At 40.5% G+C, this 24677-nt stretch overlaps 1 protein-coding gene across 2 annotated transcripts in view; it reads right to left on the reverse strand.

The window, feature by feature from the left end:
• ENTREP1 (endosomal transmembrane epsin interactor 1) overlaps positions 1-24677 on the reverse strand; it is a 353321-nt gene that overhangs the window by 79267 nt on the left and 249377 nt on the right. The window lies entirely within an intron of this gene.

Below are 24677 nucleotides of genomic sequence, written 5' to 3' on the forward strand. Positions count from 1 at the left end.
CCCTTCTTCTGCCTAAATTCAGAATCTTCCTCTTTTAATAAAAAACACTGTTCAGCATGTGTCTTTGCTCACTTGACAATAGCACATACTTTAGGTTCAATCAGTTTCCCTACAGAAACATAGATTTTGATAGCGATTAAAAACATAAAACCCACTTCTTGCCTTCCTACATATTTACCATCCCCTCTTTTTTTCTGTCTTCTTCCAGCTACCCATAAAATCTTGTGTCCAGATTTGTATATGTTTTTAGGTACCTAAGTTAATTCTACATAGTCCTACAACATGTGTCTTTGCAGTCTGAAACTATCCTCCAGATTCAGTATTTTTTTTTTAATTACATACTATGTATGCATATCTGTTAAAAGCAGAATAATACTTAATAAAAATAAAAAAATATATATGCTTAACAGATCATTTTATTTCCTTCTGTATAAGGAGAGTCCACGCATCATTCCTTACTGTTGGGAAATACTGAACCTGGCCACCGGGAGGAGGCAAAGAAACCCCAGTCAAAGGCTTAAATACCTCTCCCACTTGCCCCATCCCCTAGTCATTCTGCTGAGGGAACAAGAAACAGTAGGAGAAATATCAGGGTATAAATGGTGCCAATATAATTTAGAGGGCCGCCCATCAGAGAACACGGACGGGGGCCACGGACTCTCCTTATACAGAAGGAAATTAAATTATCTGGTAAGCATAATTTATGTTTTCCTTCTTAATAAAAGGAGAGTCCACGGCATCATTCCTTACTGTTGGGAAAACTATACCCAAGCTCTAGAGAACACTGAATGATAACGCGAGGGACAAAAAGAGAAGCGGACCCTAATCTGAGGGCACCACAGCCTGCAAAACCTTTCTCCCGAAAGCTGCTTCAGCCAAAGCAAAAACATCAAACTTGTAAAATTTAGAAAAAGTATGTAAGGAAGACCAGGTAGCTGCCTTACAATTTTGATCCATAGAGGCCTCGTTCTTAAAGGCCCAAGAGGAAGCCACTGCTCTAGTAGAATGAGCCGTAATCCTCTGAGGAGGTTTATGTCCCACTGTCTCATAAGCTAAGCGAATAACACTCCTTAACCAAAAAGATAAGGAGGTTAAAGAGACCTTCCGACCCGTATGCTTCCCGGAATAGACAACAAACAAGGAAGAAGTTTGTTTAAAATCCTTAGTAGCCTGAAGATAGAAGTTCAAGGTGCGAACCACGTCCAAATTATGAAGCAAACGTTCCTTCAAAGAAGAAGGATTGGGACACAAGGAAGAAACCACAATCTCTTGATTGATGTTGCGGTCTGACACGACCTTAGGAAGAAAACCTAACTTAGTATGTAGGACAGCCTTATCAGAATAGAACACCAGATAAGGAGGCTCACATTGCAATGCAGCAATCTCAGATACTCTGCGTGCAGAAGCAATAGAACCTTCCAGGACAACAATTTAATGTCAACTTCATGCAAAACCTTAAGAACAAGAATTAGACTACAAGGAGGAGCATTAGATCTAAACACAGGTCTGATCCTAGTCAGAGCCTTAACTGTACATCTGGAAGCTCCACGAGCCTCTTGTGCAGTAAAACAGACAGGGCTGAAATCTGTCCCCGCAGGGAACTGGCAGAAAGGCCCTTCTCCAGTCCATCCTGGAGAAACGAAAGGATCCTGACAACCTTAACTTTATGCCAGGAAAATTATCGCTCTTCACACTAGAATAAGTAGGCTCTCCACACCTTTTGATAGATGCAACAAGTAACCAGTTTACGAGCTTGAATGAGAGTATCAATAACTCTCTCAGAAAAACCTCTCTTGGCTAGAACTAAGCGTTCAATCTCCATGCAGTCAGCCTCAGAAAATCTAGATTTTGATTAACAAAAGGACTTTGTTCCAGTAGATCCCTGCGACAAGGTAATTTCCACGGAGGAGATGATGACATCCCCACCAGAACCGCAAACCACATCTTTCAGTATCACAGATGCCTGCTTGATGCGGGCCACTACACGAGGAAGGAGTGGTAACAATGGGAAAAGGTAAATTAGACTGAACCTCCAAGGCACTGCTAATGCACCTATTAGCTCCCCCTGAGGATCCCTGGACCTCGACTAATATCTGGGTAGCCTGGTATTGAGACGGGACGCCATGAGATCTATCTCCAGCGTCCTCCACCTTTTGCATATCTCCAAAAACACTTCGGGATGGAGAAACCATTCCCCCGGATGAAAGGATTGTCTGCTGAGAAAATCCGCTTCCCAGTGGTCCACACCCGGAATATGGATAGCTTACATTGAACAGCTGTGGACCTCCACCCACTCCAGAATCCGAGATACTTCCCTAATTGCTAGGGAGCTTCTCATTCCACCCTGATGGTTGATGTAAGCCACCAAGGTTATATTGTCTGATTGAAATCTGATAAACTGGGACGAACCCAGAAGGGGCCAAGCCTTCAGAGCATTGAAGATTGTCTGAAGTTCTAGAATGTTGATCGGGAGGGAGCATTCCTCCTGAGTCCACAGGCCCTGTGCCTTCTTGGCACCCCAAAACAGCTCCCCATCCTTATAGGCTTGCGTCCATAGTCACAATCTCCCAGGATGGTCTTAAGAAGGATGTACCTCGGGACAAATGATCAGGACAGAGCCACCAAGAGAGCGATTCTCTGAACCGGTTGTCCAGAGAAATCTGTTGAGACAGATCCGGATGATCGCCGTTCCACTGCCTCAGCATGCACAGTTGCCACGGTCTGAGACGGAACCTGGCAAAGAAAATGATGTTCATGCTGGACACCATAAGACCAATCACCTCCACAGGCACATAGGGCCTTAAGGAGGCCTGGAGGGCAAGACATGCCAAAGCTAACTTGCAACGTCTCTGGTCTGTTAGAAATATCCTCATGGATATGGAGTCTATTATAGTACCCAGGAATTCCACCCTGGTACTTGGGATAAGAGGACTCTTTATTAGGTTTATCTTCCATCCATGAGATCGAAAAAGATAGAAAAGAGATTCCGAATGGTTCTCCTCCAGACGAAAAGATGATGCGTGTACCAGAATATCATCCAAGTAGGGAGCTACTACTATACCCCAGGTCCTGCAATGGCTAAAAGAGCCCCTAGAACCTTCGTAAAAATTCTTGGGGCAGTAGCTAACGGAAGTGCAATGAACTGGAAGTGCTGGTCCAGGAACGTAAACCTTAGGAACTGGAAGTGGTCCTTGTGGATTGTAACATGAAGGTAAGCATCCTTCAGCTCTATAGTGGTCATGAACTATCCTTCCTGAACTAAGGGAAGGATGAACCTTATTGTCTCCATTTTGAACGAGGAGAAATTTAGAAATTTGTTTAAGAACTTTAGGTCCAGAATCGGGGGGAAAGTTCCCTCCTTCTTTGGGACCACAAAAAAGGTTTGAATAGTATCCCAAACCTCTTTCTACGATAGGCACTGGGGCAATGACTCCTAAGGAGGACATATCCCGCACGCACCCCAGAAAGGCTTCTCTCTTTTCTGGTCTGGAAGACAGGATTGAGAAGAGAAATCTGCCCCTTGTGTGAATGAGACTTGAAACCTATCTTGTATCCTTGAGCTATGACCTCCAGGATCCATGGATCCTGCACGTCCCTGAACCAAGCATCTAAAAATAGCGACAGTCTGTCCCTACACGATCCAGAGCTGGATCGGGGGCCGCCCCGTCATGTCGATTTAGTCTCGGCGGGCTTCTTGCTCTGCTTGGACTTATTCCAGGACTGAGCCGGCTTCCAAGTACTCTTGGTTTGCTCGGGCTTAGCGGAGGACTGCTGTCATTGGGATTTATCAGAACAAAAGGAACGAAAATTAGAAACCTGTCCCTTAGACTTGCTCTTTTTATCTTGCGGTAGGAAGGCAACCTTGCCCCCTGTAACCATAGAGATAATGGAGTCCAGGCCTGGACCAAATAAAATCTTTCCCTTAAAGGGGAGGGAAAGAAGTCTGGACTTAGAAATCATATTCGCAGACCAGGACTTCAGCCAGAGCACCCAACGGGCCTGAACTGAAAAGCCAGAAGCCTTAGCATTTAGGAGAATAATCTGCATGTTTGCATCACAAACAAAATAATTAGCAATTCTCAAGGCCTTAATTCTTTCCTGGATAACATCGAGGGGACCCTCCACCTCGATTAATTCTGATAAGGAGTCGCACCAAATATCTTGTGTGTTGAAACATCTTTCTTAGAAGAGTTTCCATCTTTTTATCCATCGGCTCTCTGAACGACAAGCTATACTCAAGTGGGATAGTAGTGTGTTTGGCAAGCGTGGAGATAGCGCCATTCACCTTAGGGACGGAACCCCCACAACTCCAATTGAGCATCCGGGACCGGAAATAATTTCTTAAAGGAAGACGAAAGGGAAAAGGAAGATCCAATTCTGTCCTATTCGTTCGTCATCTTTACAGGCACAGGAAAAGTTAAAGGCACTACCCTGTTCTGGTAAACTGTCTAATTTAGGAATCAAAGGTTCATCAGGCAGCTTGGCCTCTGGAACCTCTAATGTAGACAGGACTTCCTTTAGCAGAAAACATAAGTGTTCAAACTTAAATCTAAAGGCTGGCTCCTCCACAGCAGGAGCCTTAGAGGCAGCAGACTCCGTCCCAGAAAGTTCATCCTCTGAAGCCTCAGAGTGCAACTCATCCTTGGATAACTGAGACAGAGCAGTTAAATCCAATAAACTACATGATGACACCGGGGCAAGAGAGCTATGTTTAACCTTTCGCTTGCGTTTAGCAGGGCTAGGTAAAGCACTGAGGGCCTCAGACACCGCCGTTTTAATCTGCCCGGTAAAATCTGGTGGTAAAAGGCCCCCCTCCAGATGGAGGATCAAGCGTGCTACGGGAAGCTGCGTGTGTAGAAGGAGATAAATGTAGGGTATGCACCTCAAGGGACGGCAAGTCCTCAGAGATGGACAGCTCAGTGGTACTAAAAGGGTTAACCTTCTTTGACCGAATAACATTGTCAAGGCATGTGGAACATAATTGAGAGGGTGGGTATACCAAAGCCTCCCCACAATATAAACAAGTATTTTGGAATAGAGGGAGTACCCTCTAATATATCAGAATCCTCCATAGCTTAAGCTAATGACAGCAGGACACAGAAAATAAACAATCTTTATTTCTCAAAAACGGCACCTTTATACTCCCAATGGCTGGGGCACTCACCACCTCCTAGACCCAGACAATACAGAGAAATAGTGTCTTCTCCGACAGCCAGCTTGGTCAGGAAAATGGAAATGAAAGCGACACCACTCCCAGTCACATGGTGTGCAAGGCAGGATCGCCCCTGCTATGAGAAAAAGTGCGCCAAGCTACAAGCTGCACAGCACTCAAAGTGGAAGTAAAAACCTGTGCGTTCCAACCACATAACAAACAGTCTATGAGCCCAAAAAATCTCACACATAAAGCAGAATAAAATTAAAGCACCACATTTGATTTATCCCCAATGTTCAATAATCCCCCTCAGGAGATATTAACCCATGATTCTATTAAGATAAAAGGAGCCACACTGCGACCCTGTCTTCTAGCTTTTTCAACATATGTAAAAATGTAAACAATCTTACAAGAATCCATGCTGTGGAACAGAAACACAGCCTCTCAAGTGTGACAGTCTTGTAGCATCGCTCCTGACATGAACTTGAGTGAGAAAACAAGCATGCAGTAAAACTCGTCAACACTGAATGCTTAGGAGCTGTTAGCAGGCAGTCTAGATGGGCTCGCAGAAAAACTCTCCCTGCATCTCCAGATTCTAACTTTTGTCAATGCTCTCACTGAGAAGCTGACAAGACTACTTAAAACTCCAGTCCCATATCGAAGGGCAGATACCCTTGATAAAGAACTACTCCGAAATCTTATGACACTTCTCTGCCATCCTCCTGTGACGAAAGGCAAATAATGACTGGGGGATAGGGGAAGTGGGAGAGGTATTTAAGCCTTTGGCAGGGGTGTCTTTGACTCCTCCTGGTGGCCAAGTTTAGTATTTCCCAACAGTAAGGAATGATACCGTGGACTCTCCTTATATTAAGAAGGAAACTCTTAAGGTATATTTAGTCTTAATGATTTATTTAGCAGGATAGCATTATGCACATCCCAAGTATTCTGTTATTGTTCATGTACAATATTAGATTAAACTATAGCACCAATAAAAAACAAACAAAAAACATAAGGTAACCATTAGAATTACAAGGCACACGTTACTATTTCAGAGGGCATAACTAAATGAGACTTTGATAAAATTAATTTCCTATCCTGATAGAGTAAATGCATTTATTCTGATCATATCTATACAAATAGGATTGTCCTGCATTGGAACTGGAGGGAAGGTAACATAATATATTTTAATAAAAAGTAAAATAGTTGCTCTGCATCAATGTTTAGTCTGTCTCTAGACCTCAAGAACTAACTTTAGACAATTGTGCTATAGTCTACAAAAAATAACCATATATTTATTTCATACAAGTGGTGAGAGTCCACAATCCATTACTCTTGGAAATTACTCTTCTCTACCACTAGGAGGAGGCAAATATTCCCAAACCACAAGAGCCCTATAAAACCCCTCCCAACTTACACAGGCCTCAGTCTTTACTTTGCCTCCACAATAGGTGGTTGAAGAATGAAGATGAGCAGGGATTTCAGTCTAATTGTGGCCAGGTTTCTCTTCAGAGTACAATGCTTGTCAGAGGGATTTATATGGAGTATTGTTTGTGATTAATTTTTCAATTAAGAAATTTTTGATAAACCAGCCATAATTGGTTGCAGGGAGTTGTCTTTTGCCTCCATTTATAGATCTAAATTATACTCCAATTTCATAAAACTCTGCTGCTATGTTTCAGTACTGGTTTGGCTGCCTGCTGCTTATTTGTGGTGGACGAGTGTCTATTGGTAAGTATAATTTGTTAAACATTTTAGATAATTTATAGCTATGTTATGGGCACTTTTTAATTTTGTGTGTATATATATATATATATATATATATATATATATATATATATATATATATACACAGTGGGGCAAAAAAGTATTTAGTCAGCCATCAATTGTGCAAGATCTCCCACTTAAGAAGATGAGAGTGGCCTGTAATTTTCATCATAGGTATACCTCAACTATGAGAGACAAAATGTGGAAACAAATCCAGACAATCACATTGTCTGATTTGGAAAGAATTTATTTGCATATTATGGTGGAAAATAAGTATTTGGTCACCTACAAACAAGCAAGATTTCTGGCTCTCACAGACCTGTATCTTTTTCTTTAAGAGGCTCCTCTGTCCTTCACTCATTACCTGTATTAATGGCACCTGTTTTAACTTGTTATCAGTATAAAAGACACCTGTCCACAACCTCAAACAGTCACACTCCAAACTCCACTATGGTGAAGACCAAAGAGCTGTCGAAGGACACCAGAAACAAAGAAGACTCTGTAATAGGCAAGCAGCTTGGTGTGAAGAAATCAACTGTGGGAGCAATAATTAGAAAATAGAAGACATACAAGACCACTGATAATCTCCTTCGATCTGGGGCTCAACGCAAGATCTCACCCCGTGGGGTCAAAATGATCACAACAACCATGAGCAAACATCCCAGAACCACACAGGGAGACCTAGTGAATGACCTGCAGAGAGCTGGAACCAATGTAACAAAGGCTACCATCAGTAACTGTCAGGTTATGTTCCTTGTGCATACAGCTTTAAGGATTCTTGCACCAATCATTTGAATACGCCCCTTACAAATCACCTGCACACCTATCATTCTGTGCTTAGTATTTTGTTTAACTGCTCTAAGTTGGATACCTATACTTAAGCTCCTGAAGCTAGTACCTTGCTTCATACTTTGAAAATTACGGATCAACTAAATCTTTGTTTGCTCATTCTTTCTGACTGACTGCTTATTGGGACATTTCCAGTGATCGTTATACCAAACCTCCTCACAGCCTCAAATACCTGTTTTCAGTCTGTCTGCACCATTGTGATATTTTTTCAAGACCCTATTATATAAACCTCAGTCTCCAACTTGTATACTTTCTGTGAACTGTTTAACGCTTACTTATTATTTGATTCTCCTCCAGCAAGATCTGTGACTCCGCGGTATTCCGCCGCTGCTACACCTCTGACGTCACACGCCAACGGAAGCTCAGCTTACCGAAGACAGAGCGGATCAACAACTCCACCGCGCTCTGCACTAGGAGGTAGAATTACTTACCGGACTCAAGGTACCGATTTTTATCTGAAGATGTTCTGCCACTGTGATCTTTAACTTTGTGAATCGCACCTCTTCTGCTTTATGCAAATCTTTTGGGCTGTATTTACATTCATCTGAACTCCGATATTTAAATCGGTCAAAGCTAATCTCTCATTTGACTTTACCACTCTGAGCTCTGATAATTGGAACTGTTGGTTTATTTGATTCCTAATCTCCTACCTTATATATACGTTACTCTCTATAAGAGTTCATGTTATTTTCTCCCTTCCCGGGAGTCCTTATATAAAAACACCTTGTTTCTATAGTTAACACTTCCCCATAGTGTTAATATTATCAAGGTGTAACATACACATATTATTGTGTACATAGGAACTGGACTTAGAAGTGCTGTTCAGCATTACAGTAACACACTGCGCCGCCAGGGACTCAGATCCTGCAGTGCCAGACGTGTCCCCCTGCTTAAGCCAGTACATGTCCAGGCCCATCTGAAGTATGCTAGAGATCCAGAAGTGGATTGGGAGAATGTTATATGGTCAGATGAAACCAAAGTAGAACTGTTTGGTAGAAACACAACTCGTTGTGTTTGGAGGAGAGAGAATGCTGAGTTGCAACCAAAGAACACCATACCTACTGTGAAGCATGGGGGTGGCAACATCATGCTTTGGGGATGTTTCTCTGCAAAGGGAACAGGACGACTGATCCGTGTACATGAAAGAATGAATGGGGCCATGTATCGTGAGATTTTGAGTGCAAACCTCCTTCCATCAGAAAGGGCATTGAAGATGAAACGTGGCTTGGTCTTTCAGCATGACAATGATCCCAAACACACCGCCCGGGCAATGAAGGAGTGGCTTCGTAAGAAGCATTTCAAGGTCCTGGAGTGGCCTAGCCAGTCTCCAGATCTCAACCCCATAGAAAACCTTTGGAGGGAGTTGAAAGTCTGTGTTGCCCAGCGACAGCCCCAAAACATCACTGCTCTAGAGGAGATCTGCATGCAGGAATGGGTCAACATACCTGCAACAGTGTGTGACAACCTTGTGAAGACTTACAGAAAACGTTTGACCTCTGTCATTGCCAACAAAGGAAATATAACAAAGTATTGAGATGAACTTTTGATATTGACCAAATACTTATTTTCCACCATAATTTGCAAATAAATTCTTTCCAAATCAGACAGACAATGTGATTGTCTGGATTTGTTTCCACATTTTGTCTCTCATAGTTGAGGTATACCTATGATGAAAATTACAGGCCTCTCTCATCTTCTTAAGTGGGAGAACTTGCACAATTGGTGGCTGACTAAATACTTTTTTGCCCCACTATATATATATATATATATATATATATAGCCCTGGGACATAACCCTTTTCACTACTAACTTGCTGTTTTGTGCGCGTCTGGTTTTAGGCCCGATTAGTTTGAATTTCGTACTTCAGTCTTTAGGTTTACTTGTGTAGCGGTTGCGCCCGTTGCGTTTACGTTTGTCGGGTTAGCGCACGTCTGTTTAGACATTTTATAGTTCTTTTGCACGTTAGACGGTTTACGCACGTCGGGTTAGTGCACGTTCGTGTCAGGCTTTTGGCGCATGTTATTTCTATTGAGTGTTATCTGCCTTTTGGATGTTATATTTATGTATGCTGCTTTATTTTGCAGTTTGGCTTAGTGCGCATTGTACCTGTGAGTTTATTTAAAAAGCTGCTTAGGAGGGGTTAAGTTATTTCCATTCCTCAAGAGCTATTTAAGGGGTTTTTAATGTTTATTGCATTGCTTTGCCACAGGCTATAATGGAGCAGTCTGTTTTTGTCCCTAAATCTAGTCTACCCAAGAAACTGAGTCCCCTGAACACCTTTCTATCATTATTAGGTGTGCTTATTGTAAATGAGCTCAGGTGCCTTCCCCAGCTGATTTGTGTGACTCATGTTTAAAATTATTAATGCAATCAGACCAACCTAATGCTATGTCTTTGGGTATTAATGCACCTTCTGTTTGTTCATTACAGGAGAATACTGACATTGTTTTCCCTACAGTGAAAAATGTTTTTAAGGATGCAGTTTCTGAGGCACTGACTGCTCTCCTACCTTTAAACAAGCCTACAAGGCCAGTACAGATTTTACCTTCTACAAATTCTATGTGCCCTAAAACCTGGGATATAATTATGTATTCAGATGGTGAAGTTTCCTCTGGTGAAGAGGAATCTTCAACTGATGTTGAACCTGATATTTCTCTTTTGAAGTAGGGTATAATTACTTTAGAGGTTAAAGATCCTAAAGTTTCTAATCTTTTTAACTGTTTAAATTAATTTTTTTAGACTTCTTTATCTCCCTGAGGTTTTCCCTATTCCTGATGCTGTCTCTGGTATGATTTCTAGAGAATGGTCTAAACCAGGTAATTCATTTACTCATTCTGCAAGGTTTTAAAAGTTATATCATTTACCTGCTACTAATAGGGATTTGTGGGAAACAGTTCCCAAGGTTGATGGGGCCATTTACGCTCTGGTTAAACGTATTACTATTCCTTTGGAAGACAGTACTTCTTTTAAAGTCAGGTTAGACAGAACAGCAAGGCACATCTGGTTTAGTCTGCAGACTCTGTGCTAACTGAACAATTCAAAGCAGGGAAATAAATATATCCCTACTACCAAAACTGCATGAAGGTGTTGCCCCAGATCCAGAGGTTCTGGTAGGGTGCAGATAAAGCCTTTTTCAGGAGACTTGGTTTCAATCTGTTCCAGACTCCTGAGTATTGGAATATAGTTTCTCTGAGATATCAAATAGGATTCAGAACAAAGCCTTTTTTCTGTCCAATGTTCCAAGGAATCCTGTAAAAGCTCAAGCTTTTTTCCAGTCTGTCTCAGATCTGGAATCTACGGAAGTAATTGTTCCAGTTCCTTTGCAGGAACAGGGGATGGGATTTTATTCAATTATCTTCATTGTTCCAAAGACAGAAGGTACTTTCAGACCAGTTCTGGATCTGAAAGCTCGTAACAAGTTTGTAATGATTCCATCTTTCAAAATGGAAACTATTCAGATTATTCTGTCTTTTTTTCAGCAAGGTTAGTATATGTCCACAATAGTTTTAAAGGATGCTTACCTTCATGTTCCAATTCACAAAGAACATTTCCAGTTTCCGAGGTTTGCTTTTCTGCACAGGGTTTTTTAGTTTCTTGCTCTACCATTTGGTCTGGCTACAGATCCAAGAATATTCACAAAGGTCCTGGGTGCCCCTTTGTCTGTGATCAGATCTCAGGCTATTGCAAGGTTTCCATACCTGGATCAAGATCAGTCTTTTCCTTTAGCAGAATCTCACACCAACTGACTCTTGTTGTTTCTTCAACAGCATGGTTGGAGGATCAATTTTCCAAAAAGTTATTTGGTTCCTCAGACAAAGGTAACTTTCATGGGTTTTCAAATACATTCAGTCTCCATGAGTCTTTCTCTAACAGAGCAGAGAAGGTTAAAATTTGTGTCAGCTTGTCTAAACCTTCAGTGTCTCTCTTTTCCCTCAGTTACTCTTTGTATGTAAGTCCTAGGTCTCATGATTTCAGCTTCAGATGCAATTCCATTTGCCCATTTTCACATGAGGCCTCTTCAGCTTTGTATGCTGTGTCAGTGGTGCAGAGATTATACTCAGCTGTCTCAAAGGATATTTTTGGGTCCAAGTAAAAGTCAGTCACTAACTTGGTTGCCGGATCTTCAGTTTAGTATTCAGGGGGCTCCTTTTGCTTGTCCTACCTCATCTGTGATCACTACAGATGCAAGTCTCAGGTTGAGAAGCTGTTTGGGGGTCTCTGAGAGCACAGGGAGTTAGGGATCCTCAGGAGGCGAGGTTACCAATCAATTTTCTAAAAACTCGATTCAATTTTCATGCTTGGCCTCTGTTTAAAAGAGAATCTCATCTCCGTTTACAGACAGACAAAGTCACAGCAGTATCTTATGTCAACCATCGGGGTGAACTCACAGCTCCCTTGCAATGAGGGAGGTGTCTCAAATTCTCTCATGAGCAGAAACTAATTCCTGTCTAGTCTCTGCAATTAATTTTCCAGGGGTCTTTTCACCAGGATGTGTTCAATCAGATTGTGGATCTTTGGAGTCTCCCAGAGATAGATCTAATCACCTCTAATATGAACAACAAACTTCCCAGGTACTTTGCGAGGTTTGCTTATCGGTTTCCTCGTTCTTTCCATAGTTATTTCCGAGATAAGCCTAGAGAAGTTTTCAGTAATCCTGATTGCCCCAGCAAATAGAATGGATCAGCCAATAGAATTGACGTCGCATTCTATTGGCTGATCCAATCAGCCAATCGGATTGAACTTCGATCCAATTGGCTGATTACATCATCCAATCAGATTTTTCCTACCTTAATTCCGATTGGCTGATAGAATCCTATCAGCCAATCGGAATTCGAGGGACGCCATCTTGGATGACATCATTTAAAGGAACCTTCATTCGTCGTTAGTCGTCGGGAAGAAGAGGATGCTCCGCGTCAGATGTCTTGAAGATGGACCCGCTCTGCGCCGAATGGATGAAGATAGAAGATGCCGTCTGGATGAAAACTTCTGCTGGATGGAGGACCTCTTCTGCCATGATCGGATGAAGACTTCTGCCGCTCAGGATGTCCTCTTTTGGCCCATCGGTGCCCGGCTGGGTGAACACGGCTCAAGGTAGGGTGATCTTCAATGGGGTAGTGTTAGGTTTTTTAAGGGGGGATCGGGTGGGTTTTAGAGTAGGGGTGTGTGGGTGGTGGGTTGTAATGTTGGGGGGGGGTCTTGTATTTTATTTACAGGTAAAAGAGCTGCTTACTTTGGGGCAATGCCCGCAAAAAGCCCTTTTAAGAGCTGGTAAAAGAGCCGATTACTTTTGTAATTTAGTATAGGGTAGGGAATTTTATTATTTTGGGGGGCTTTTTTATTTTATTAGGGGGCTTAGATTAGGTATAATTAGATTAAAATTCTTGTAATATTTTTTTATTTTTTGTAATTTAGTGTTTGTTTTTGTAATATAGTTTAGTTTATTTAATTATATTTTAGTTTAGATCATTGTAGTTAATTTATTTAATTAATTTATTGATAGTGTAGTGTTAGGTGTATTTGTAACTTAGGTTAGGATTTATTTTACAGGTCATTTTGTAATTATTTTAACAAGGTAGCTATTAAATAGTTATTAACTATTTAATAGCTATTGTATCTAGTTAAAATAAATACAAAGTTGCCTGTAAAATAAATATAAATCATAAAATAGCTACAATGTAATTATTAGTTACATTGTAGCTATCTTATGGTTTATTTTATAGTTAAGTATTTATTTCTAAATAGGAATAATTTATTTAATTAAAGTAAATTTATTTCATTTTATTTTAATTATATTTAACTTAGGGGGGTGTTAGAGTTAGGGTTAGACTTAGGTTTAGGGGTTAATAACTTTATTACAGTAGCGGCGACGTTGGGGGCGGGAGATTAGGAGTTAATAATTGTAGGTAGGTGGCGGCGATGTTAGGGAGGGCAGATTAATAAAATTTATTATAGTGTTTGCGAGGCGGGAGTGCGGCAGTTTAGGGGTTAATACATTTATTATAGTGGCGGAGATGTCCGGTCGGCAGATTAGGGGTTAATAAGTGTAGGTAGGTGGCGGCGACGTTGGGTGCGGCAGATTAGGGGTTAAAAAATATAATATAGGTGTCGGCGATGTTGGGGGCAGCAGATTAGGGGTTCATAGGGATAATGTAGGTGGCGGCGGTGTCCGGAGCGGAAGATTAGAGGTTAATAGTATAATGCAGGTGTCAGCGATAGCGGGGGCGGCAGATTAGGGGTTAATAAGTGTAAGATTCGGGGTGTTTAGACTCGGGGTTCATGTTAGGGTGTTAGGTGTAGACTTAGAAAGTGTTTCCCCATAGGAAACAATGGGGCTGCATTAGAAGCTGGACGCTGCTTTTTTGCAGGTGTTAGGTTTTTTTCATCCAGCTCAGCCCCATTGTTTCCTATGGGGAAATCGTGCACGAGCACGTTTTTCCAGCTTACCGCTACCGTAACCAATGCTGGTATTGAGGGTTGAAGTGGAGCTAAATTTGCTCAACGTTCACTTTTCTGAGGCTAACGCAGCCATTCAGAAAACTCGTAATACCAGCGTTGGCTTAAGGGAGCGCTGGAAAAAAAGGCTTGTTAGCCCCGCAAGTTTTTACCGACAAAACTCGTAATCTAGGCGTTAGTTTTTTTCATATTTCAAAATTAATACTGATATTTTTGAAAATATAATTTTTTTTTCCTCTCTCTTATTGGTCAAAATTGTATTAGCTTTTTTATCTTATTAAGTACAACACTAAAATAACGATGTCTTCAGCAAAAAGTAATGCTAGCGTTTCTGTACATGATGAAATTGTACCCTCCCCAAGATCCTCTGTCCATTAAATGGTTCAGGCAAAAACTCTCAAATTAGAAGCCATGAACCACCTCATGACTAGACTTGATATTGGGGACGATGTCTCCATGTATATTAAGGGGTGTAAAGCTAAGGCCAAAGATTTAGTTAGAGATATGTGGTTTGAAGATGGGGAATTATACCAAATGTTACTGCAACTTAATGAATGCACGGAACTTAGAGGGCGTGATGAATTAATTTTCGAAACTTGGCCGATCCTAATGTATTTGAGCTGTGAGATCTCTAGCCAAATGGCAGGACAGGACAGACAATTAGGACGGCTAAGGGTTGAAAATGATTCATTACGAGAATTTGAAGAAGCCTTTATTCAAGGAAAGGTAGAGGTTCTAGAAGCTAATAAAAAGGTTTCTGACTTAAATAAATATAATCAGGAATTAGTGGCTGAACTTAAAGCTTTCGACAAAGAATATGAAAAATGCCAAGATGAAAATAAAACTTTAAAAGCTAGATATCGTGAGGCTGAAAAAGGATATGAACAGGAAATAAATAAATTAAAGAGACAAATCAGCAGTAATAAGGGACCTTTAAGTAATAACACTAATGCTGAAATGTTTAACTCAATTAAGAACTGGGGCAGAAATGAGTTTCAAGACACCAGGGGGAGGATAGACAAACGTACCTAAATTATAGCCCTAATTCAGGCCCAGAGGTAACTTTTTCCCCTAGGCAATTACCTAACTCTGGGGCACCAGAAGATTATTACGCCTCAGATGAAGAGGGCAGTCACTATAACGGGTCAGAAAGGGGGGCTAACTTCTCAGACAGCCCATATAGAGATACACGGGTAAGATTTCAGCACAGTAAAGATAGGACAGATGAAAGGCACCCTAACTCAAACGATAAGTTCCCAGTGAAATCCAGTAATGTACTAAATAAAGTGTATGACACCCCACACAATAATTAAATTCCTAAAGAATGCAGTACGCCCATTTTCCAAAGGGGGGGCCACTTCCATAATTGACCATTTAGAGGCCTTTGAAAATGCTTTATCTATAATGAGTGTTACAAGTGAGCAGTTAAAAATTGAATTTCTACCCTGGGTATTTGGAGGTAAACATCACAAATTCTTCGCTTCACTAAAGGATATGAATATTCATTCCTGGAGTGAAACGAAACGACAGTGCAGAAAGGAATTCGGGCAACATCGCACTAAAACTGAAGCGAGAATAGCTGTATATGGTTTAAAATGTAGTGCAACTCAAAGCCCCATCGAGTTCCTTTCTATACTGAAAAGTGCGTACAGTATGGCTGAAGATAATCCCATATTTGAATGCTCAGAGTTTGTGAATCTATTTTTTGAAGCACTGCCCACACCCATCAAAATTAACTTAGCTAGAGATTTTGATGAGAACTGCTCATTGAAATGGCTGATCAAAGAGAGTACAAAGTTATACTCTATTCAGCAGTCCAGTGAACAGGGGGATAAAAGGGAGAGAAAGCCCAATCCTAAAATAGTGGCCGAAACTAGGGTGTCACCTAGCCCCCTAAATTTGGAGTCTAAAAAGAAAACCTATACGGAGGTAGCCCGTGGAAACGGGCCATCTCCACATAGGTTTAACTCTGCCCCTCCCCCAACACGGGCTGAGGCGCAGAGAGACTATACCCAAAGTGGGGGACATACCCAAATAAATAATTACTCCCAAAGAGAATACCTCCTGAATAATTGGTACCCACGCAAAGGTAGATACAATAGATGGCGAAGATATTCTCAGGATAACCAGACACCCCAAGTAAATAATGCTATCCAAAATACTAATGCTGAACAAATTGAACCCCAGGGGCAACCACGCCAGGATAGAAATAGCGGCTCTGATTCTGAGGGGAACAAATGGTCCAGGAATCATTATTAAGGGGCATCAAGAGATAGGCCCAAGAGTAGAGGTAACTTGCACAATCAAGTCGGCTTAGTATCAAAAAAGAAAAAGAGGGGGCGCCCTAAGTGTAGGAGAGAAGATGTGACCAAATAATTCTATACTTCTATAATAATTCTATACTTATGTATCTAGATGTTAGATTAATATTAAAAAATGCTAAAGTGATAAATCAAGGTGATATACTGTGGGAACCAGTGTCAATGTGGTTTTAAAGTGATAAATCATACAATGTGCAATGTTATACAGTGTTAATCGATAGCAATGTGATACAGGGTAAAAGTAATAAACAATCAAAACAAACACAGTGATAATAAAGTGAAAGTCTCTATTGGGATGGGAAGCCTGATGAAACAGCCATTGGCTGAGAAACGCGTTGCCTGTTATTTTTACAATTTTATTAAAGTCACTTTTTAATATTTTGAACACTTGCTGCATCTTTCTTTGGGATATATATCTTTTATCCTTTTCCTGAGGATTAATTCCTTTTCTGGATCAATTGTGGGATCCTTTTGCACCTCTGGATCCATTTGGATGTCTGGCTACAAGTCTGTTGGGTGACTGAATTGACCCCTTCATGCCTCTATAGCACCACGAGAGGTGCTTTACACTTTGTGAGTATTATTCATCTCTTTGCTTGTATTGACACCTTTGCACCAGCAATACTAGGCCATATTGGCACCTGTGTTTTCCTTCTGCCTATACAGACATCAGCTCCTGTGCAGGAAGTTGGTCTTCTGGGTGACCAAATAGATCCCAGACCGTATATCTAGCACTAACTGAGGTGCTCTACTAAACGTGAGTTTACTCATCACCTTAAGATCTATTTATTCTGGATCAAACAATATTGGGCCATGTGGCGCTTCTGTCTTTTCTCTTCATAGAAGTCGGCTTAGTACCCAGCTAATTCAGTTGAGCGAACAAGTCGCTAATATGAGTCAAAAACTTACGGCTCAGCAACCTAACCAACCTTTTTTAGGGGTACAGCCAGTGGCCAGTGGTGGGCCACAGGCACAGTCATAAATACTGCAGTACCACCTGAAAGGGAGGGGAGAGATATACAAAATGCAAAGATAAATGTCAAAAATGGTACTAATCGTGTTCTCTCCCCACAGACCGGAAACAGACGATTTAGATGTGATGACGAGCAACCTTAGCCAGAAAGCATTAACACATACCTTCCTTTGCAGCATTCTCTTAACCTTGTTTCCACAGATACAGTACACAAGGACCCTGTCATAGAGGAGACCAGTAGGTGTGAAGTTTCCTCTGCATCGGGCAACACGGCGGATTTAGGTAACATGTGGCGAAGCCCACGAGTGTGCAATCACGCCAATTTTATGTGTGAAATGGTAGAAACTGCAGGGAGATATTATGTATTAGCTGAGCTACAAGATTCAGTCTCCAACCTTATCATGGGATTAATTGATACTGGGTCTCAGGCAACTATCTTATCCCACAGGTACTACACACAGCTAAACGAGCTAACACCCCACAAACCTAAAATAAAAGAATTTGATGGTTCTCTAATAGGTGTTGGGAGTGACTCTCTAAAAGTCTACGGTATGGTCTGGTTAAAATTTAAACTAGGGAACAGGGTCATAAGACACCCTTTCATTATAGTGGATCTGCCAACTGATCGTTTAATTATTGGTAGTGATCTCCTGAAGCGATTAAGCACCATAATTGATTGCATAAATAATGTAATTTGGTCACAAGTTAAAAGACCTATTAATTATGAGAAATCTGGTATATCTCGCCCCCGACATAACTGTCACGTGGTGGAAGAGAAACCAGATGCTGTGGAGATTCATTTCAGGAATAACTCTGTACCTGAAATCACTATTTTACAAATAGATGATCAGACTCCTTTAAGTGGCTCTGATGGTAATACTTTTAAAATTTTGCCTGGAAAGATAGCAAATATTTCCTTAGATGGCGATGTATTAACCATATCTCTCCACAAGGGGGGTCATAAAATCCCTAAGGGGGGGGGGCACGCTCAATACCGCACAGGAATTGAGAGAGTTAAAGAGGATCTATTTATCCCTATACAAATGAATGACCTTGGTACAACAAAGTATGCCAAATTGAACTTAAAACAGGAAGCTAGGAATATAAGCGAAGGCTTATTAGCACAGAAAGCTGTACCTAAAGTGATTAAATATCTTTCTCCCCAAGACCACTGTATCCACGGCCTGGATAACAGGGTTGAAAGCTATAACATCACAGCTAAGTGCTTATTATCTATCTCTATAGATAATAAGTCAGTGACGCACCTGTTTTTAGTTTTAAATACTCCCCATAATCAAATATACATTGGCAATGATATCTTACATAGATATTCCATGCAAATATATTTGATTAACTTTTGCCTCTGGAGCAGGTAAAAGGGGGACCCTGAAGTATTTCAGGATGAAAGTGCAGCCCTGAAATCAAACCAGCAGTTACCATATGCTGTGAATATGCAGGTGTCTAACGATGTTATAATTCCTGCTGGGGCTGATAAATTTCTTTTACCCTTACAGGTAAAAAGAGGTCAGAAATTTAAAACTTCTGAAACACTAATTTGCCTATCCCATAGAATACAAAATCTGGGTGTCACAATGACCTATTCTCCCATGGTAAATATTGGAGCTATTCCAATACATGTTATTGTACATAACATGACCCCACAAGATATAACCTTATCCAAGGGAACTACCATAGGATATGCGCTGGAATCAAGTTATTACACTTTTGGATTTCAGAATAATGTAATTGGGCTAATACCTGATGGATACTTAACTGAAGAACAATTAATAGAACAATCCTTTGCATCTATGCCAGAGGGTCTATTTACTATTCAGACTATTTATCCCTTCAGCTCAGAGGAAGGCATCTGTAAAATGGAAGAAACCTCTCTAGTATTTGATCAGCCGATCAAACAGCAAGATTACCCCAATACCCAGAGTCATGGGGGCAATGTAAATTATAATCAAGGAGATCTCACCTCTAGATTCGAAGAAGCCTACGAAATAGGACAGCCTAAAATCTTTCCAGGATTTCAGCAAATAGTCGAAGAGCAAATATCCTTAGCTAATGGCTGTTCCAGCGATGATGAACGCCAACTGCTGCGAGAACTCCTGCTGGAGTACAAGGATATTTTTGCTAGGGATTCTTATGACTGTGGTACTACAGACTTGCACATTGCAAGAATACAAACAGATCCCAACGCGCCACCTGTTTTTGTTAAACAATACAGACTTCCTTTAGCCTCATATGATTCTCTCGCAGAAAGGAACTTGGAAGAAGGAGGTATTATCAGACAGGTGCACAGTTCTTACAACAATCCTATTCTAGGTGTTCTCAAGCCCAATGGACAATGGCGTTTGTGTGCTGACTTAAGACAGCTAAACAAACAAGTGTACATGTCTGGCTGGCCTGTGCCATATATTGACCAATGCCTAGCACAAATGCATGGATCCAAAATATTCCCTGCCATTGACTGTGCACAGGGATATTGGACCATAAAAGTACACGAGGAGGACCTGTATAAGCTGGCATTCTCATTCCAAAAGGTCCAATATGCATTTCAGAGACTCCCTTTTGGATACATAAATTCTGGACATGAATTTGCTGTATTCATGCATAAGGCTATGCCTGATGCACTGGAAAGGGGGACTTTATCTTATGTTGATTATGTTTTAATCAAAAGCACAGACTTTGAAAAACACATTGCAGAGCTTAAACACGTCCTCAGCCAACTTAAAAGGGCAGGTGTCAAATTATCCCTACAAAAAGCTCAATGGTGCCGCACTCGTGTAAACTTCCTGGGACATGAAGTTACTTCTGAAGGGCTAAATCCTTAGAAGAAAAAGGTGGAAGCTATAGTAAATTCTAAAAACCCAACAACTTAAAGGAATTGAGATCATTCCTGGGTATGACAAATTATTCTCGCAAATTCATTGATTATTATGCAGAGTTAGCTAAACCACTACTACTTCTTCTAAAGAAGGATGTGAAATGGCACTGGAGTGAGTCTCAAGAGACAGCCATCATAGAGCTGAAGAGAAAACTCACACAAGCACCTTGCTTAGCATACCCTGAAGGTGGTAAACCTTTCTTCTTAGAGACAGGTTACACAGATGTAAGCATGAGTGCTGTTTTATACCAAAAGCATGATAATTTAAGCAAAGCTATTACTTATGCGAGCAAAACTCTATCCCCAGTAGAAATAAAATTTAGCGATTGCGAAAAAGCCCTCTTATCTACTGTATGGGCTCTACAAAATTTCTGCAGCTATGTACAGGGCGAGAAAATTATTGTAGAAATGGCCCACCAGCATTTGCTATATTTGCAAAGTGAGAGAATAAGAGATGGGAATTTGTCAAATGGCCGCATAACAGCGTGGACTCTTTTCTTACAAGGCTGGCCTTTAGAAATTTGCTACAAGCAGAATAAAAAGAATACAGTCGCACAGGGGCTTGCTGAGCTACACGACTGTACTGCTAAAGATCCTGGGGAAGAATTGTCAGAAGATGATTTCCTGGAGGAACAATTGCTTTCCCCATATAAAATGTACAATGAGGACAATTGTCAAACATTACCTTGGGTGTATGTTGATGGTTGTTCTTACCATGCCACTATTGATAATGAGCGCAGATTAGTCGCTGGCATTGGTATAACTTGGGCAAATGGATTTCCAAGTATATCTATAGGTTTCAACATTGGACCAAGATCCAGTCAAGTTGCAGAACTAACTGCTGTTCTAAAAACCATTGAAATGGCTATTGAACATGGTATTCATGAATTTGTGATCATAACTGACTCAAATTATGTGCGTGACAGTTTTGTTGAATACCTGCCAACTTGGAAAATAACAAACCAGTCAAGCATGGCAAGTTGTTCTGTGAGATTGATAATCTGGTGGTATCCAATGATTTAACCATACACTGGAAGAAGACCAAGGGTCATTCCAGGGTGCTAGGTCCTGATAAGGAAGGCAATGATCTTGCGGATTCATTAGCCAAACAGGGAGCCATAACTGGAGAACTCATTAATATTGACCACTTAATGGGTGCAATTCAGGTAGAAGCCATTACCAGAAACCAGGCAAAACAACAGAGTGAGCCTAACTTGGTACAATGGAGTCAGGATTCTCCTAGTGAGGACCTGATCACTAGTCACTAGTCACAAAGAAGACCCCATTGTAGGCACCTTCTATAAACACATAGAAGACCCTGAAAATAACCCCAAAGATGATTATATTGGCACAGAAGATCTTAGAATCTTAATGAAATCCAGAACACAATTCAAATTACTGGATGGTTTGTTAATTAGAACCTCCAAAACTGGCATCCAGCAATGGGTAGTACCCACCAAGTTCAGAGGTCTAATGCTTCAACATGCCCATGATGCTCCCACATCTGGTCATCGTGGTGCCAAACTCACGTATGAAATTTTGTGTGACTATGCTTTTTGGCCACACATGTTGAAAGATGTTCAAACCTACTGTCAAGGGTGTTTAATCTGTCCACAGTTCCAACCCACTGTGCCAACGCATAGAGCGCCATTGCAGAAAAGGGGTATAGTAATGCCATGGTCAGATATACAAATTGATTTTATTGGTCCAGTAACAAGGTCATCAAGAGGTAACAAATACATGTTAACCGTGACATGCCTGTTCAATAAATGGGTAGAGTGCATCAGTGCACCTAACAATAGTACTGAAACATGCGCAGCATTGCTCATCAACCATGTGTTTTCCAGATTTGGTTTGCCCCAAAGAATTGAGTCAGATCAGGGAACCCACTTCACTAGCGAAGTGATGACCAAAATGTGGAAAATACTAGGAGTTAAAAGAAAGCTCCATATTGCTTATAGAGCTGCCTCAAGTGGTGGTGTAGAGCGTTACAACCAGTCCATTGTGAAAATCCTCAAAAAGTTTGTGAGTGAAATGGGTAAAGACTGGGATATAAAACTACCTCTTCTCTTAATGGCATTAAGAGCAACTAGTAGTGCTACCAAGATGTCACCTTTTGAACTGATGACTGGTAGGAGAATGGTTCTACCTCAGCATCTGCTGTACCATACATCAGACCAAAACTTGATAAACGCTGCCAATACACATCGATATGTGGAGAACCTAAGAAAGCACCTGCAATATGCCTTTGCATTTGCTCAAAGGAATTTAGAGAAATCCGCAACTGCCACTAAAACCTATTATGATCTCAAAACGTCCAAAAAGGAATATGAAATAAATGATAAAGTTTATCTTTATAACTTTGAAAGAGATCAGGTTAGGGAGAAGAAATGTCTTCCCTCATGGAAAGGTCCTTTTGTCATTACTGACAAAATATCTCCAGTGGCCTATAAAATACGGATCCCCAAAAATGAAAGTTTCATAGATAAATGGGTCCATATCAATCAGCTGCGAACATGTCATCCTAGATCCCAACTACAAGTCATAGAGGGAGAATGAAGTAACATCTCCAAAAGCACTAAAGACATACTGTAGTTTAACGATGCCTAGCTGATGAGCATGAAGGCTTAAAAATGATGGACTCGCTCCATAGAAGACTGTCTATGAGGCATACTGTTGACGCTCACAGAGTACCACTGACTTTGATCCAATTCAAATACATGTGTCCTACATATATTTGAATTTGAAAGGGGGAATTACGTCAGGGTACAGGTCAATGACATATATGTATATATACTAATATATATATATGTAAATAATATAAAAAGGATGTGTGTATATATAAGGCTGTATATTTTATCAGATGTGCTGTAGAATCGCAATTCTGAAGTAAAACCCATAGTCAGTCTTCCCCCACATTTTTTTTCAATTACACAGGACACTCATAGAAATCATTTCAAAAGAGACATTTCTAGCTAGGGTGTGAAAATGAAGTCCATATCAGATTGTAACTGAAATTTTCTTCTGACACTAAGACATTTGGCCATCAACCCCTTTAAAAATTCAAAAGACAACATTTGCTCCTTAATTGGAAGTGCAAGCTTCAGAGCATCCCTTACCCCCATACAGTGAATAGAGATGTAAATTAAATGTCTAAAACTGTTGATTTAAGGCCTAATGAGATGTTTACAATTTCAAAGAAGTGGAATTTAGCATGCTGGAATTCTCAAAAGTACATGCCCATGTATGGGTTTCCTGCCAACGGAGGTGCCGATCTGTCTGGGAAGATATTTGAAGATACAGACATTTTCCAAGGGAACTGTGGCTTAGCAGCCATGTGTAACTTGTCCCCTGTGGAGTGTTTCCATATGCAGAGAACAGACAAATTAGAATTTACAGTCTCTGTATGGCATAAATAAAAATAAATACATTTTGAAAAAGGAGTGATGCCAGTTTCATGTGTGTTTGAAATAATTCAAATAACCCATATATGAATATATATAGAGCTGGAACATATTACATTAAATAAATAATTGCTGTATTGAATATATATATGGGAGATAAACTCAAATCTGTAATGGATTAGATGGCAATTGTGATAATCCCATTTTTGAATGATATATAACATGTTGTTTTCTGTATTCCAGATGGGGCTAGAAGATGCTAAATACAGGATTGCCTGCATGGGATGACCTAAGTCATATCATATGATTATGCACTAAATGTTTATGAAATTTTAAATACATCTCTTGAAATATAGTGAGATGGATGTATGGAAGTCAATGCAATAAATTATAATATGTTTAATATAATTATTATATAGGGAGAATTGAATTAACAGTGTAATTATTTTGATATAATATAATGGTGCTTGGTATTGAAATAATCAGAAAATTCACATGGTGCTATCCTGATTGTAAGTAATTAATGCAAGAAATTATGATGATTTTTAAATGGGGTCTTTCAAATTTAGCAAACATGAATGTTAGAAATGTTTAAATGAATCTGTTTGTTTTGTCCGCTGCCCCTGATGGCCAGAATCCAGTATAACAGTCAAGGGACTTAACTGTTAAAAGATGCGTTTCCATAGGGACAATATATACAGAGCAAATAGGGGAGCGTTCCCGAAAGTATCCAATGAGAAGGGAAAAGCCGAGTGGGTGTGAACGAAAAAGGTCATCAATGATTAGATAAAAGGAATAGTAAATGCAAACAAGGGACCGTTTTTTTGTGACTTGCTGAGACTAGTGATTTGATATCTGGCGGCCATACTTG

The sequence above is a fragment of the Bombina bombina genome, chromosome 2 (assembly GCF_027579735.1).
Source record: "Bombina bombina isolate aBomBom1 chromosome 2, aBomBom1.pri, whole genome shotgun sequence".
In the NCBI taxonomy this organism is placed as follows: Eukaryota; Metazoa; Chordata; class Amphibia; order Anura; family Bombinatoridae; genus Bombina; species Bombina bombina.